General features: G+C 41.9%; 1 non-coding gene across 1 annotated transcript; it reads right to left on the bottom strand.

Moving 5' to 3' along the window:
• Positions 1-5,695: 5,695 nt before the first annotated feature.
• On the bottom strand, positions 5,696-5,886 carry LOC122814618. Its single transcript, XR_006366839.1, has one exon. It is a non-coding gene; the product is annotated as a U2 spliceosomal RNA (small nuclear RNA).
• Positions 5,887-12,674: the final 6,788 nt, after the last annotated feature.

Genomic DNA, 12,674 nt, shown 5'->3' on the forward strand with positions numbered 1-12,674 from the left:
TCCTCGTTAGCAGTATTGCTTTTTCTAATTAATATATTTTGCAGCTGTTCTGTAAGAATGTTTATTATAATGTAGCAGAACAAGCTGAAGGTAGTATGTTTTTATAGGTTTTGGGCTATGTGAGGTTTGTGTATTGGAGATCTTTGTGTTCTAGCGGGCTGAACATTATGCATCTTACAGAAAGGAAAGTTCTAAATAACCCGTGTTCTCTAGATAGCTTCTGTGATTCCTGTGTTAAAAAGATAACATGAAACTGTACCAAGCTTCATTTTTTTCTGCAGCGTACAATACACATGACCGCAGACAAAAAATATCATTGGCTGCAAAATCCATTTCCTAGTTTCTGTTTGTATTCTGGGATCCTCACGTTGAAAGGCAACTAAACATGAAGCTGCATTAAGTCTGATTTTCTGTCGGCAGCGTACAATACACACGTGCCAGACAAAACAAATATCACGGGTTGCAAAATACGTCTCGTGTCCCAAGATGGATCAGGCAGGCAACGATATTCTGTCTTCCTTAGCACTGCAGGAGCCACCCACAATATGACTCACTTCGGTTATCATCAGCATGCGGCTGCTGCAGGACCCCTCCTTACCAGTACAGGAGCCGCCCACGATGTGACATCCCGCCAGTTATTATCAGCATGAGGCTCCTGCAGGACCCCTCCTTACCACTACAGGAGCCGCCCACGATGTGGCATCAGGCTGGCTATTATCAGCATGCGGGACCCCTCCTTACCACTGCAGGAGCCGCCAGCGATGTGACATCACGCTATTACCAGATGCGGCTCCAGCAGGAACTTTATGTCACTGCTTCTGATTCCAGAAGATCTAGTTTTGCTTGTGGACAAGTCTGTGTGTGGACTTTAGCTCCATTACAGGAAATGAAACTACGTTTATCTTGGAGAAATTAAGCGATCAGTTTTACAGCATCTTGCTTTAGCCCTGATGACATTTTTTCGTTTAATGCTTTAGTGTGATAGTACTAGTTTGCTGGCGATCTTTTTTTATTCTGTTGCTTTCCCCACTTTCCTCATCCGTTTTCCTGTCTGCCGTTACACGAGGACTACATATAGCGGTGGTGATTTATTCACCTTGGAGGAAAAAATCTACTAGCCACAACCACGGGGTTAAACTAAAGCATAGCGCTCAACTGTCCAAATTTTCACAGAATGTCCAGATTTTTGCCTCATAGTTTTGCTCTGTTCCTCAAAATATTTATGTTTTTCTGGCAAATCACTGAAGATTGACGTCACTAAATAAGGACATGCATTTGAGTTTCATACTGCATATCTTTCAGAAAGTGCATATTAACAAAGATCCTATCACTCTAGGAACTTTCTAAGTTTGTAAGAGCAATACTTCAGATCTGTCCCCCATTATTTTAGGCTTTGACCATATTTCTTGCTCTAAGAGGTTGAGAGGTATGTTGGTTACTCATACAATCTGTGGATTTCTCGCAAATCACTGAGAATAGAAGTCACTAAATAATATGCATTTGAGTTTCAGACGCTATATCCTCCAGAAAATGCATGCTGCACCAGAAAGAGTCAAAGCCAGAGTCCCAAGTAAAATTAAGCTGTCATGGCGGACATCCAGCATTAACAAACTTTACAATGCACGTAAAATGTTGCTGTCGGAGAAAACAAAGCCTAGGCCCCAACAATGGAAAAGCACCCTCCTCAACAAATAAGACAACTTGTCAAATCCTCTAAGGGCTCCTCCGAGAGAAACTTAGCAAGCGCAGCCGAGGATAACCACAAGGCCTTTTACAGCTACGTACGTAGCCTAAAAGGTAGGACCCAAGCATATGCAGAACTAGTGACCAAGGGTGTCACACACACTGACCCCCACAGTTTTTTGAGTCTGTGCGTGTGGTTCTCCTTTAAGAATACTGAGTGAGCATTGAGACAGTTTACTGGGCAGTGTATTCTACCTGATTAAACACGCGTTATCAATCTGTACATGTCATTTTTTCACACAGTTATACCTTATCCATTGTAATTTCTGTATGTTATACTTCATTGAATGTTATGTATCGCAAGCGATCCATGTGCAGGTAAATAACAAAGAAGAAATAATTATTGTAACTGTGCTTTATTGAATGATGCACGACTTTTCAAAGTAGTACTGTGCGCACTACAGTTACCGGTGTTATTTCCCGATCTTTGTGATTGCACGTGCTCGTTTCCTTTATTGTTGTATGACTTGAACCAGTTACTCTGTGCGATCGCTGAGCAAAATTAACTTTAGTTACCGGTAACGATCATTAAGGCCGTATCCAATGTACGATCTTTGTGCCGCACAACAGAGCAATCAATATTCATAGAGGCACAAGCACGGATATTTACTAGTTTAAACGCGCTGTCAGGAAATGTCGGGGGAAGGCATGATTTGGGCGGGACTTGCTACTGCACATCCTGCGAGGTACTACACTAATACAAAGCCTTCCTTTGTAATGACGTTTAGAATCGCGAACAGCCTTTTGAAACATTTCTCAACCGTGGTTTTCTCAAGGTTTTCCGTCATTCTACGGCGCCCTTACGAATGTTGTTGTTCCGCTCAGTACCAAACGATGTATTTTCCTGATTTGCAAGGCATCACCCAGAAACTCTACCTTGTAGGGAAGGCGAATACATGACAGAGCACGAACGCTCACTTTTTTTGAATGCCATTTCTATTTTCTGGGCACTGCAGTTCATCCTAAGCATAATTTACTCGACACTACAAACAACCTTAGGCTGCTAATATAACTTTGAATAATCTTCGGGTACTGGGGACGTTGAGTTTACTTCATCCTTAGCAAAAGCAGTGCAAAGGAAATGGAGGCAGGGGACATTTTTTACATATCTGTCTAAACGTATAGCTGGATTGCACTGTTGGCGAGACCATAGTCGGCTCTTATTTTACAATGTGACAGCTTCCAAGAGACCAGATATTGAGTTCTTCAGTTTCTTTTGGTAATTATTACTCATGTGATCAATTTTCTGTGTGTGTGTGTCTCTCTCTCTCTCTGTCTCTCTCTCTCTCGCTCTTTTTGGTCTTTTGACACCCACTCTACATAATGTGGCCCCCGCGTGCTACTTTCACCTCAGTTGCATATAGATTTCATTGTTTAATTCGTCTGCAGCCGAGACTCCAGGAATGCTCTCTGCTCTGCTTCTCCAAATCTTTAGGAATCTGGCCCAATTAGTTAGGTAATACTAGTAACTCTGTATAATTTTTGTAAGGAAAAATTTTTACGCAACATGATTTTGGGCAGTAAAATATTTATGCAGTGGGATAGTGGCATATAAAGCCACGAGTGTGTGGTGCTATAAAATAACACGAAGTGAATTTTAGCATTACCTCCTTTCCTTTAAGTGAAGTGTATACGGAGAGCATACAAGTGTAACTTTGGGTAGGAAATAATCGATTTAGCAATCGGATTAAATGGCTTAAACATAAGTATTGGCAAAAGTGATTTGCATACTGTTGATTAGCTGTATAAAGACAGTGTAGGTATCGATAGCAAAGCGTAGAGTATAACGAATAACTTTTAGCATGAAAACAATTTTAGTACAGTAGATAGATCATAAGCACTTAAGTAGGTAGTGGCTGAAGCCATTTCCCCCAGTGTGACCTAAGTGTTTATCCAGCATTAGCTGGTTAGTGTGAAATGGGTACAAAAACAGGGAAATAGTTGTGAAATGGCAGGGCCGGCTTGCAAACGGTCTGGTGCTTTTTGCTGTTACACTGGAAGAATGTGCAATTGCACTGAAAGAATGGATCTTTATTATGACGTCGACAAGACAAGAGACATGCAGGTCATCTCAAAATGACTTAGTGCAAAATTTTCTGTGATGCTGCCCTCTAAAGCTTACGTGATATGAAAGGTGTGGTTATGATGACTCTGCTGAGGTAGTGAGCCCAAAGCATTATCGGATTACATACTTATGTCTTGTCTCCTATGTCCTGCCACTGTACCATTTGAAGATAATCTACTATTCGGTCCTTGATACTCTTGTCCTGCCACTCACTGTTTCCATGCCTTCCATTGTCCGTTTTTTCATGTCCCACCGAGTCAGGCTACAATGTAGTTGGGGTGGAGAGCCGGTATCATCACGAGACATGCATGCATTGTAGCATCTGTCTCACTACTAGTCCTGCGTGCGTGTGTGTGTATGTGTGTGTACTTGGTCTGCCCTTTTTGCTCTGTATACTGTACCACTGATACCACGCTTCCGGACTGAGCGTCAGTATTCCCTTTCCTCCTGTTGTTGGGTCTATAAGAGTCATCACTGTAACCTCGTGTACTACCATATAACTGGTTGCATCTCACCAACCTAGCTACGTGCAGCACATCCACTCATGCTGCTCATTTTCCTGTCGTACTTGACTTGATTCTTGACAGAGCATCCCGAGTTTTCACCATACGCCTGTGCATTATAAAATGCACCTTTAATTTGAATCGTGGTGCCACAGACTGCCTGAATGTTAACGGTGTGGTATTTCGCTAAGACGTTCACACATTGGAGCCGAACATAGAAAATGGGAGTTTGGGGTACCTCCCGGTGTAATGTTTAAAGTCGATGGTATTATACACTTGAAAAGAAATGCCGAAGGAAGGAAGCTACCAAGTCCTCCTGTTTGAAAGGCAAGACTCCCTTTTGAAAATCCTTAACTACTTTTGGGAGCTCGTCAGTCTGTTCACAAATAGGACCATGAACACAGTCAGGCTTACTATTAATGTAGGGGCAACCCATGGCTGTTGCCACAGCCCATTATAATAGTTGTACTCCTCTTTTCACCCTATCTCCTTCTACCCCTTAACTCATTCAATGAAACGGAGCTGTAGAGAGGCCTGTATTCAACTGCCAATGATTGCATCCTGAGCTTTTTTTGACAAAATCTATCCGTGGTCTCCCATCTCAAAGAAATGTTCATAGCATTGGATTCATAAGGGTTACTAAAGAAACGCAACCCTTACAGGGTTGTGTAATATTCTGTAAAGAGCTTAGAATATCTCAGTAACCACTCAAGCAGCATTTTGTTAATCCACCTGAAGTCTTAAATGAGGCTAGCCAGTAAATTCTGTGGTGTTCCTCGGTTGTTGAGCTATTTAAAAAGATATACGGACATGGTGACAATATAGTATGTGAAGAACAATATCTTTTAAAATTGTAAGCTTTAAGATGAAATAATGAAATCTGTTGAACGTTGCACGGTTTTGAAATTGTTAGTGCAGATACGATGTGGCTGCAGGAATAGGATGTAACTAAAGGAGCACCTGGCAGCGCAAGTAGGTTAAGAGCCAAAAGACTGCTCCTTGTGTTTGTTGTTGACTTTTCTGAAATGTTTGTTGATCAGGTAAGCAAAGTGCCTGGTAAGTTGATAATGAAGGAATCCCAGAAGCTGATGGTGTACAAGCTCCAGCTTGAGGTTAAGGCAGACGTGGGCACCGTGGTCCCCTCCTTTTCGTGTTGTGATATGTTGATGTGTAAGCATAGACGGTGCAAAATGGCCTGAGTAGCATTAAGGGGTGAAATTCCAAGGCAGTGACCGTAGGTGCGGTGCACGGCCACCGAGAAGGCCTTGCAGGGTAATTTTATTAGAGATGATGTGCGTCAAGCAGCGGAGCTGTCATTGAAATGGAGAGAAACCAAAATGGCGTTCTTCGGCTCTGTTTTAACCAGCATGGTAACCTCCCAGGGGGAGGGTGCACCATTCCTGGAAATACTGCAATACCAGGTTGATGCGTGGAGTGGACGGAGCAAGCCCCTATTCCATCTCCCTGTCCCAAAAATCAATTTAATATATGGTCCCCAGATAAGGGACATATCAGATATTAAACTGATAAGAACAGATACTACACTTGATCTTAGCCAAAAGGCCGAGAAGCGATGGCAAGCAGTTCCTAAGCAGATGCTTATGAAAGTGCTGACTCACTTTACGCTTGCGCTGACCGGAGAAATGCCTTTTCTCGGGAGTACAAGAGGGCGAAAGCAGTCATGCGTAAAGAGGGGTGCCCACTCGTTCCGTCTCTGACGGATTGTTTGGAGTACAAATTAGAGCAGTATCGCTGCTCTTCTTCTCCTCGGCATGCTGGGTAAAGGCTGGTCCTCATTTGCATAAGCACCAGCTGAAGCTCAGCCAGGAAAGAAAGAAACACGAAAATGAAGTGTGATTAGTTATTTGTAACAAACGCAGAGCAATTACAGGATATAAAAACGTAACCATTTCCATCACCTCCTCGTTAGCAGTATTGCTTTTTCTAATTAATATATTTTGCAGCTGTTCTGTAAGAATGTTTATTATAATGTAGCAGAACAAGCTGAAGGTAGTATGTTTTTATAGGTTTTGGGCTATGTGAGGTTTGTGTATTGGAGATCTTTGTGTTCTAGCGGGCTGAACATTATGCATCTTACAGAAAGGAAAGTTCTAAATAACCCGTGTTCTCTAGATAGCTTCTGTGATTCCTGTGTTAAAAAGATAACATGAAACTGTACCAAGCTTCATTTTTTTCTGCAGCGTACAATACACATGACCGCAGACAAAAAATATCATTGGCTGCAAAATCCATTTCCTAGTTTCTGTTTGTATTCTGGGATCCTCACGTTGAAAGGCAACTAAACATGAAGCTGCATTAAGTCTGATTTTCTGTCGGCAGCGTACAATACACACGTGCCAGACAAAACAAATATCACGGGTTGCAAAATACGTCTCGTGTCCCAAGATGGATCAGGCAGGCAACGATATTCTGTCTTCCTTAGCACTGCAGGAGCCACCCACAATATGACTCACTTCGGTTATCATCAGCATGCGGCTGCTGCAGGACCCCTCCTTACCAGTACAGGAGCCGCCCACGATGTGACATCCCGCCAGTTATTATCAGCATGAGGCTCCTGCAGGACACCTCCTTACCACTACAGGAGCCGCCCACGATGTGGCATCAGGCTGGCTATTATCAGCATGCGGGACCCCTCCTTACCACTGCAGGAGCCGCCAGCGATGTGACATCACGCTATTACCAGATGCGGCTCCAGCAGGAACTTTATGTCACTGCTTCTGATTCCAGAAGATCTAGTTTTGCTTGTGGACAAGTCTGTGTGTGGACTTTAGCTCCATTACAGGAAATGAAACTACGTTTATCTTGGAGAAATTAAGCGATCAGTTTTACAGCATCTTGCTTTAGCCCTGATGACATTTTTTCGTTTAATGCTTTAGTGTGATAGTACTAGTTTGCTGGCGATCTTTTTTTATTCTGTTGCTTTCCCCACTTTCCTCATCCGTTTTCCTGTCTGCCGTTACACGAGGACTACATATAGCGGTGGTGATTTATTCACCTTGGAGGAAAAAATCTACTAGCCACAACCACGGGGTTAAACTAAAGCATAGCGCTCAACTGTCCAAATTTTCACAGAATGTCCAGATTTTTGCCTCATAGTTTTGCTCTGTTCCTCAAAATATTTATGTTTTTCTGGCAAATCACTGAAGATTGACGTCACTAAATAAGGACATGCATTTGAGTTTCATACTGCATATCTTTCAGAAAGTGCATATTAACAAAGATCCTATCACTCTAGGAACTTTCTAAGTTTGTAAGAGCAATACTTCAGATCTGTCCCCCATTATTTTAGGCTTTGACCATATTTCTTGCTCTAAGAGGTTGAGAGGTATGTTGGTTACTCATACAATCTGTGGATTTCTCGCAAATCACTGAGAATAGAAGTCACTAAATAATATGCATTTGAGTTTCAGACGCTATATCCTCCAGAAAATGCATGCTGCACCAGAAAGAGTCAAAGCCAGAGTCCCAAGTAAAATTAAGCTGTCATGGCGGACATCCAGCATTAACAAACTTTACAATGCACGTAAAATGTTGCTGTCGGAGAAAACAAAGCCTAGGCCCCAACAATGGAAAAGCACCCTCCTCAACAAATAAGACAACTTGTCAAATCCTCTAAGGGCTCCTCCGAGAGAAACTTAGCAAGCGCAGCCGAGGATAACCACAAGGCCTTTTACAGCTACGTACGTAGCCTAAAAGGTAGGACCCAAGCATATGCAGAACTAGTGACCAAGGGTGTCACACACACTGACCCCCACAGTTTTTTGAGTCTGTGCGTGTGGTTCTCCTTTAAGAATACTGAGTGAGCATTGAGACAGTTTACTGGGCAGTGTATTCTACCTGATTAAACACGCGTTATCAATCTGTACATGTCATTTTTTCACACAGTTATACCTTATCCATTGTAATTTCTGTATGTTATACTTCATTGAATGTTATGTATCGCAAGCGATCCATGTGCAGGTAAATAACAAAGAAGAAATAATTATTGTAACTGTGCTTTATTGAATGATGCACGACTTTTCAAAGTAGTACTGTGCGCACTACAGTTACCGGTGTTATTTCCCGATCTTTGTGATTGCACGTGCTCGTTTCCTTTATTGTTGTATGACTTGAACCAGTTACTCTGTGCGATCGCTGAGCAAAATTAACTTTAGTTACCGGTAACGATCATTAAGGCCGTATCCAATGTACGATCTTTGTGCCGCACAACAGAGCAATCAATATTCATAGAGGCACAAGCACGGATATTTACTAGTTTAAACGCGCTGTCAGGAAATGTCGGGGGAAGGCATGATTTGGGCGGGACTTGCTACTGCACATCCTGCGAGGTACTACACTAATACAAAGCCTTCCTTTGTAATGACGTTTAGAATCGCGAACAGCCTTTTGAAACATTTCTCAACCGTGGTTTTCTCAAGGTTTTCCGTCATTCTACGGCGCCCTTACGAATGTTGTTGTTCCGCTCAGTACCAAACGATGTATTTTCCTGATTTGCAAGGCATCACCCAGAAACTCTACCTTGTAGGGAAGGCGAATACATGACAGAGCACGAACGCTCACTTTTTTTGAATGCCATTTCTATTTTCTGGGCACTGCAGTTCATCCTAAGCATAATTTACTCGACACTACAAACAACCTTAGGCTGCTAATATAACTTTGAATAATCTTCGGGTACTGGGGACGTTGAGTTTACTTCATCCTTAGCAAAAGCAGTGCAAAGGAAATGGAGGCAGGGGACATTTTTTACATATCTGTCTAAACGTATAGCTGGATTGCACTGTTGGCGAGACCATAGTCGGCTCTTATTTTACAATGTGACAGCTTCCAAGAGACCAGATATTGAGTTCTTCAGTTTCTTTTGGTAATTATTACTCATGTGATCAATTTTCTGTGTGTGTGTGTCTCTCTCTCTCTGTCTCTCTCTCTCGCTCTTTTTGGTCTTTTGACACCCACTCTACATAATGTGGCCCCCGCGTGCTACTTTCACCTCAGTTGCATATAGATTTCATTGTTTAATTCGTCTGCAGCCGAGACTCCAGGAATGCTCTCTGCTCTGCTTCTCCAAATCTTTAGGAATCTGGCCCAATTAGTTAGGTAATACTAGTAACTCTGTATAATTTTTGTAAGGAAAAATTTTTACGCAACATGATTTTGGGCAGTAAAATATTTATGCAGTGGGATAGTGGCATATAAAGCCACGAGTGTGTGGTGCTATAAAATAACACGAAGTGAATTTTAGCATTACCTCCTTTCCTTTAAGTGAAGTGTATACGGAGAGCATACAAGTGTAACTTTGGGTAGGAAATAATCGATTTAGCAATCGGATTAAATGGCTTAAACATAAGTATTGGCAAAAGTGATTTGCATACTGTTGATTAGCTGTATAAAGACAGTGTAGGTATCGATAGCAAAGCGTAGAGTATAACGAATAACTTTTAGCATGAAAACAATTTTAGTACAGTAGATAGATCATAAGCACTTAAGTAGGTAGTGGCTGAAGCCATTTCCCCCAGTGTGACCTAAGTGTTTATCCAGCATTAGCTGGTTAGTGTGAAATGGGTACAAAAACAGGGAAATAGTTGTGAAATGGCAGGGCCGGCTTGCAAACGGTCTGGTGCTTTTTGCTGTTACACTGGAAGAATGTGCAATTGCACTGAAAGAATGGATCTTTATTATGACGTCGACAAGACAAGAGACATGCAGGTCATCTCAAAATGACTTAGTGCAAAATTTTCTGTGATGCTGCCCTCTAAAGCTTACGTGATATGAAAGGTGTGGTTATGATGACTCTGCTGAGGTAGTGAGCCCAAAGCATTATCGGATTACATACTTATGTCTTGTCTCCTATGTCCTGCCACTGTACCATTTGAAGATAATCTACTATTCGGTCCTTGATACTCTTGTCCTGCCACTCACTGTTTCCATGCCTTCCATTGTCCGTTTTTTCATGTCCCACCGAGTCAGGCTACAATGTAGTTGGGGTGGAGAGCCGGTATCATCACGAGACATGCATGCATTGTAGCATCTGTCTCACTACTAGTCCTGCGTGTGTGTGTGTATGTGTGTGTACTTGGTCTGCCCTTTTTGCTCTGTATACTGTACCACTGATACCACGCTTCCGGACTGAGCGTCAGTATTCCCTTTCCTCCTGTTGTTGGGTCTATAAGAGTCATCACTGTAACCTCGTGTACTACCATATAACTGGTTGCATCTCACCAACCTAGCTACGTGCAGCACATCCACTCATGCTGCTCATTTTCCTGTCGTACTTGACTTGATTCTTGACAGAGCATCCCGAGTTTTCACCATACGCCTGTGCATTATAAAATGCACCTTTAATTTGAATCGTGGTGCCACAGACTGCCTGAATGTTAACGGTGTGGTATTTCGCTAAGACGTTCACACATTGGAGCCGAACATAGAAAATGGGAGTTTGGGGTACCTCCCGGTGTAATGTTTAAAGTCGATGGTATTATACACTTGAAAAGAAATGCCGAAGGAAGGAAGCTACCAAGTCCTCCTGTTTGAAAGGCAAGACTCCCTTTTGAAAATCCTTAACTACTTTTGGGAGCTCGTCAGTCTGTTCACAAATAGGACCATGAACACAGTCAGGCTTACTATTAATGTAGGGGCAACCCATGGCTGTTGCCACAGCCCATTATAATAGTTGTACTCCTCTTTTCACCCTATCTCCTTCTACCCCTTAACTCATTCAATGAAACGGAGCTGTAGAGAGGCCTGTATTCAACTGCCAATGATTGCATCCTGAGCTTTTTTTGACAAAATCTATCCGTGGTCTCCCATCTCAAAGAAATGTTCATAGCATTGGATTCATAAGGGTTACTAAAGAAACGCAACCCTTACAGGGTTGTGTAATATTCTGTAAAGAGCTTAGAATATCTCAGTAACCACTCAAGCAGCATTTTGTTAATCCACCTGAAGTCTTAAATGAGGCTAGCCAGTAAATTCTGTGGTGTTCCTCGGTTGTTGAGCTATTTAAAAAGATATACGGACATGGTGACAATATAGTATGTGAAGAACAATATCTTTTAAAATTGTAAGCTTTAAGATGAAATAATGAAATCTGTTGAACGTTGCACGGTTTTGAAATTGTTAGTGCAGATACGATGTGGCTGCAGGAATAGGATGTAACTAAAGGAGCACCTGGCAGCGCAAGTAGGTTAAGAGCCAAAAGACTGCTCCTTGTGTTTGTTGTTGACTTTTCTGAAATGTTTGTTGATCAGGTAAGCAAAGTGCCTGGTAAGTTGATAATGAAGGAATCCCAGAAGCTGATGGTGTACAAGCTCCAGCTTGAGGTTAAGGCAGACGTGGGCACCGTGGTCCCCTCCTTTTCGTGTTGTGATATGTTGATGTGTAAGCATAGACGGTGCAAAATGGCCTGAGTAGCATTAAGGGGTGAAATTCCAAGGCAGTGACCGTAGGTGCGGTGCACGGCCACCGAGAAGGCCAGGCTAATGTTGCTTCCGATGATGTGTGTTTATAAGCTATGCAATATAGAAAGACTTTCTTATGACTCTGGGCACATGTTGGTCCAAAGTTAGGTCATTGTACCCACAATTTTCCAAATGCCAAACAACTGGGTCATTTCTCAGGAAGGATTGTCAATTTGGCATTTCCCTGCAGTACATGACTTCACAAAGGATAAGATAATGTATTTCTTGGAGTTTAGTTTTAATTCCTGATTCTGGCACCAGTTATTGTTTGAGACAAACCTTCCTGCATAATGGTTAAGTCATTTGGGGATTCAATAACTGCTCCTAGCTTGCAATCATCTCAAACTTAATTCAGCCAAAGCCCTTTGGTATTTCCTTTTACTTTTGAGATGTATATGCCAAACAGAAAAAAGTCTCAGCACCAAACCCTGGGGGATTCCATTGGTGACTGGTCTCTTCCCCTATTTTGATCTCTGCATCCTGTGAGCAAGCATACATGTTTGTGTTCTTTGATTCACCTTCCTGATTGTATTAACCTGATTGTATTAAATTATACTCCTTGTATAATACAGCACCACTTATTATAATGTGTTTTAAATTTGCAGTTTGGAACAGTCTTCTAGTAAGCAATGAAACAAAATGTATGAACCAATAAGTACAAAAAACTACGCATTTCAGAAAAGTTTAACCATAAAAGGCCACTCAAACATCTGTCATTACAATCCACCAATATCCATAAATATGCAAAATCTCGGCAGAAGTAAAAGTAATCTAAATAATTCCACACTGAAGGGATCTGTAACTAATGAAGAGGCTGCTGCTAGCAAACAACTTTACATTTCATTGTTTCATCTACAAATAAAGTGTCTGTTGCCCATGAAGAATAAA

This window comes from Protopterus annectens, chromosome 10.part0 (genome assembly GCF_019279795.1).
Source record: "Protopterus annectens isolate FY-2018-M chromosome 10.part0, PAN1.0, whole genome shotgun sequence".
Taxonomy (NCBI): Eukaryota; Metazoa; Chordata; order Ceratodontiformes; family Protopteridae; genus Protopterus; species Protopterus annectens.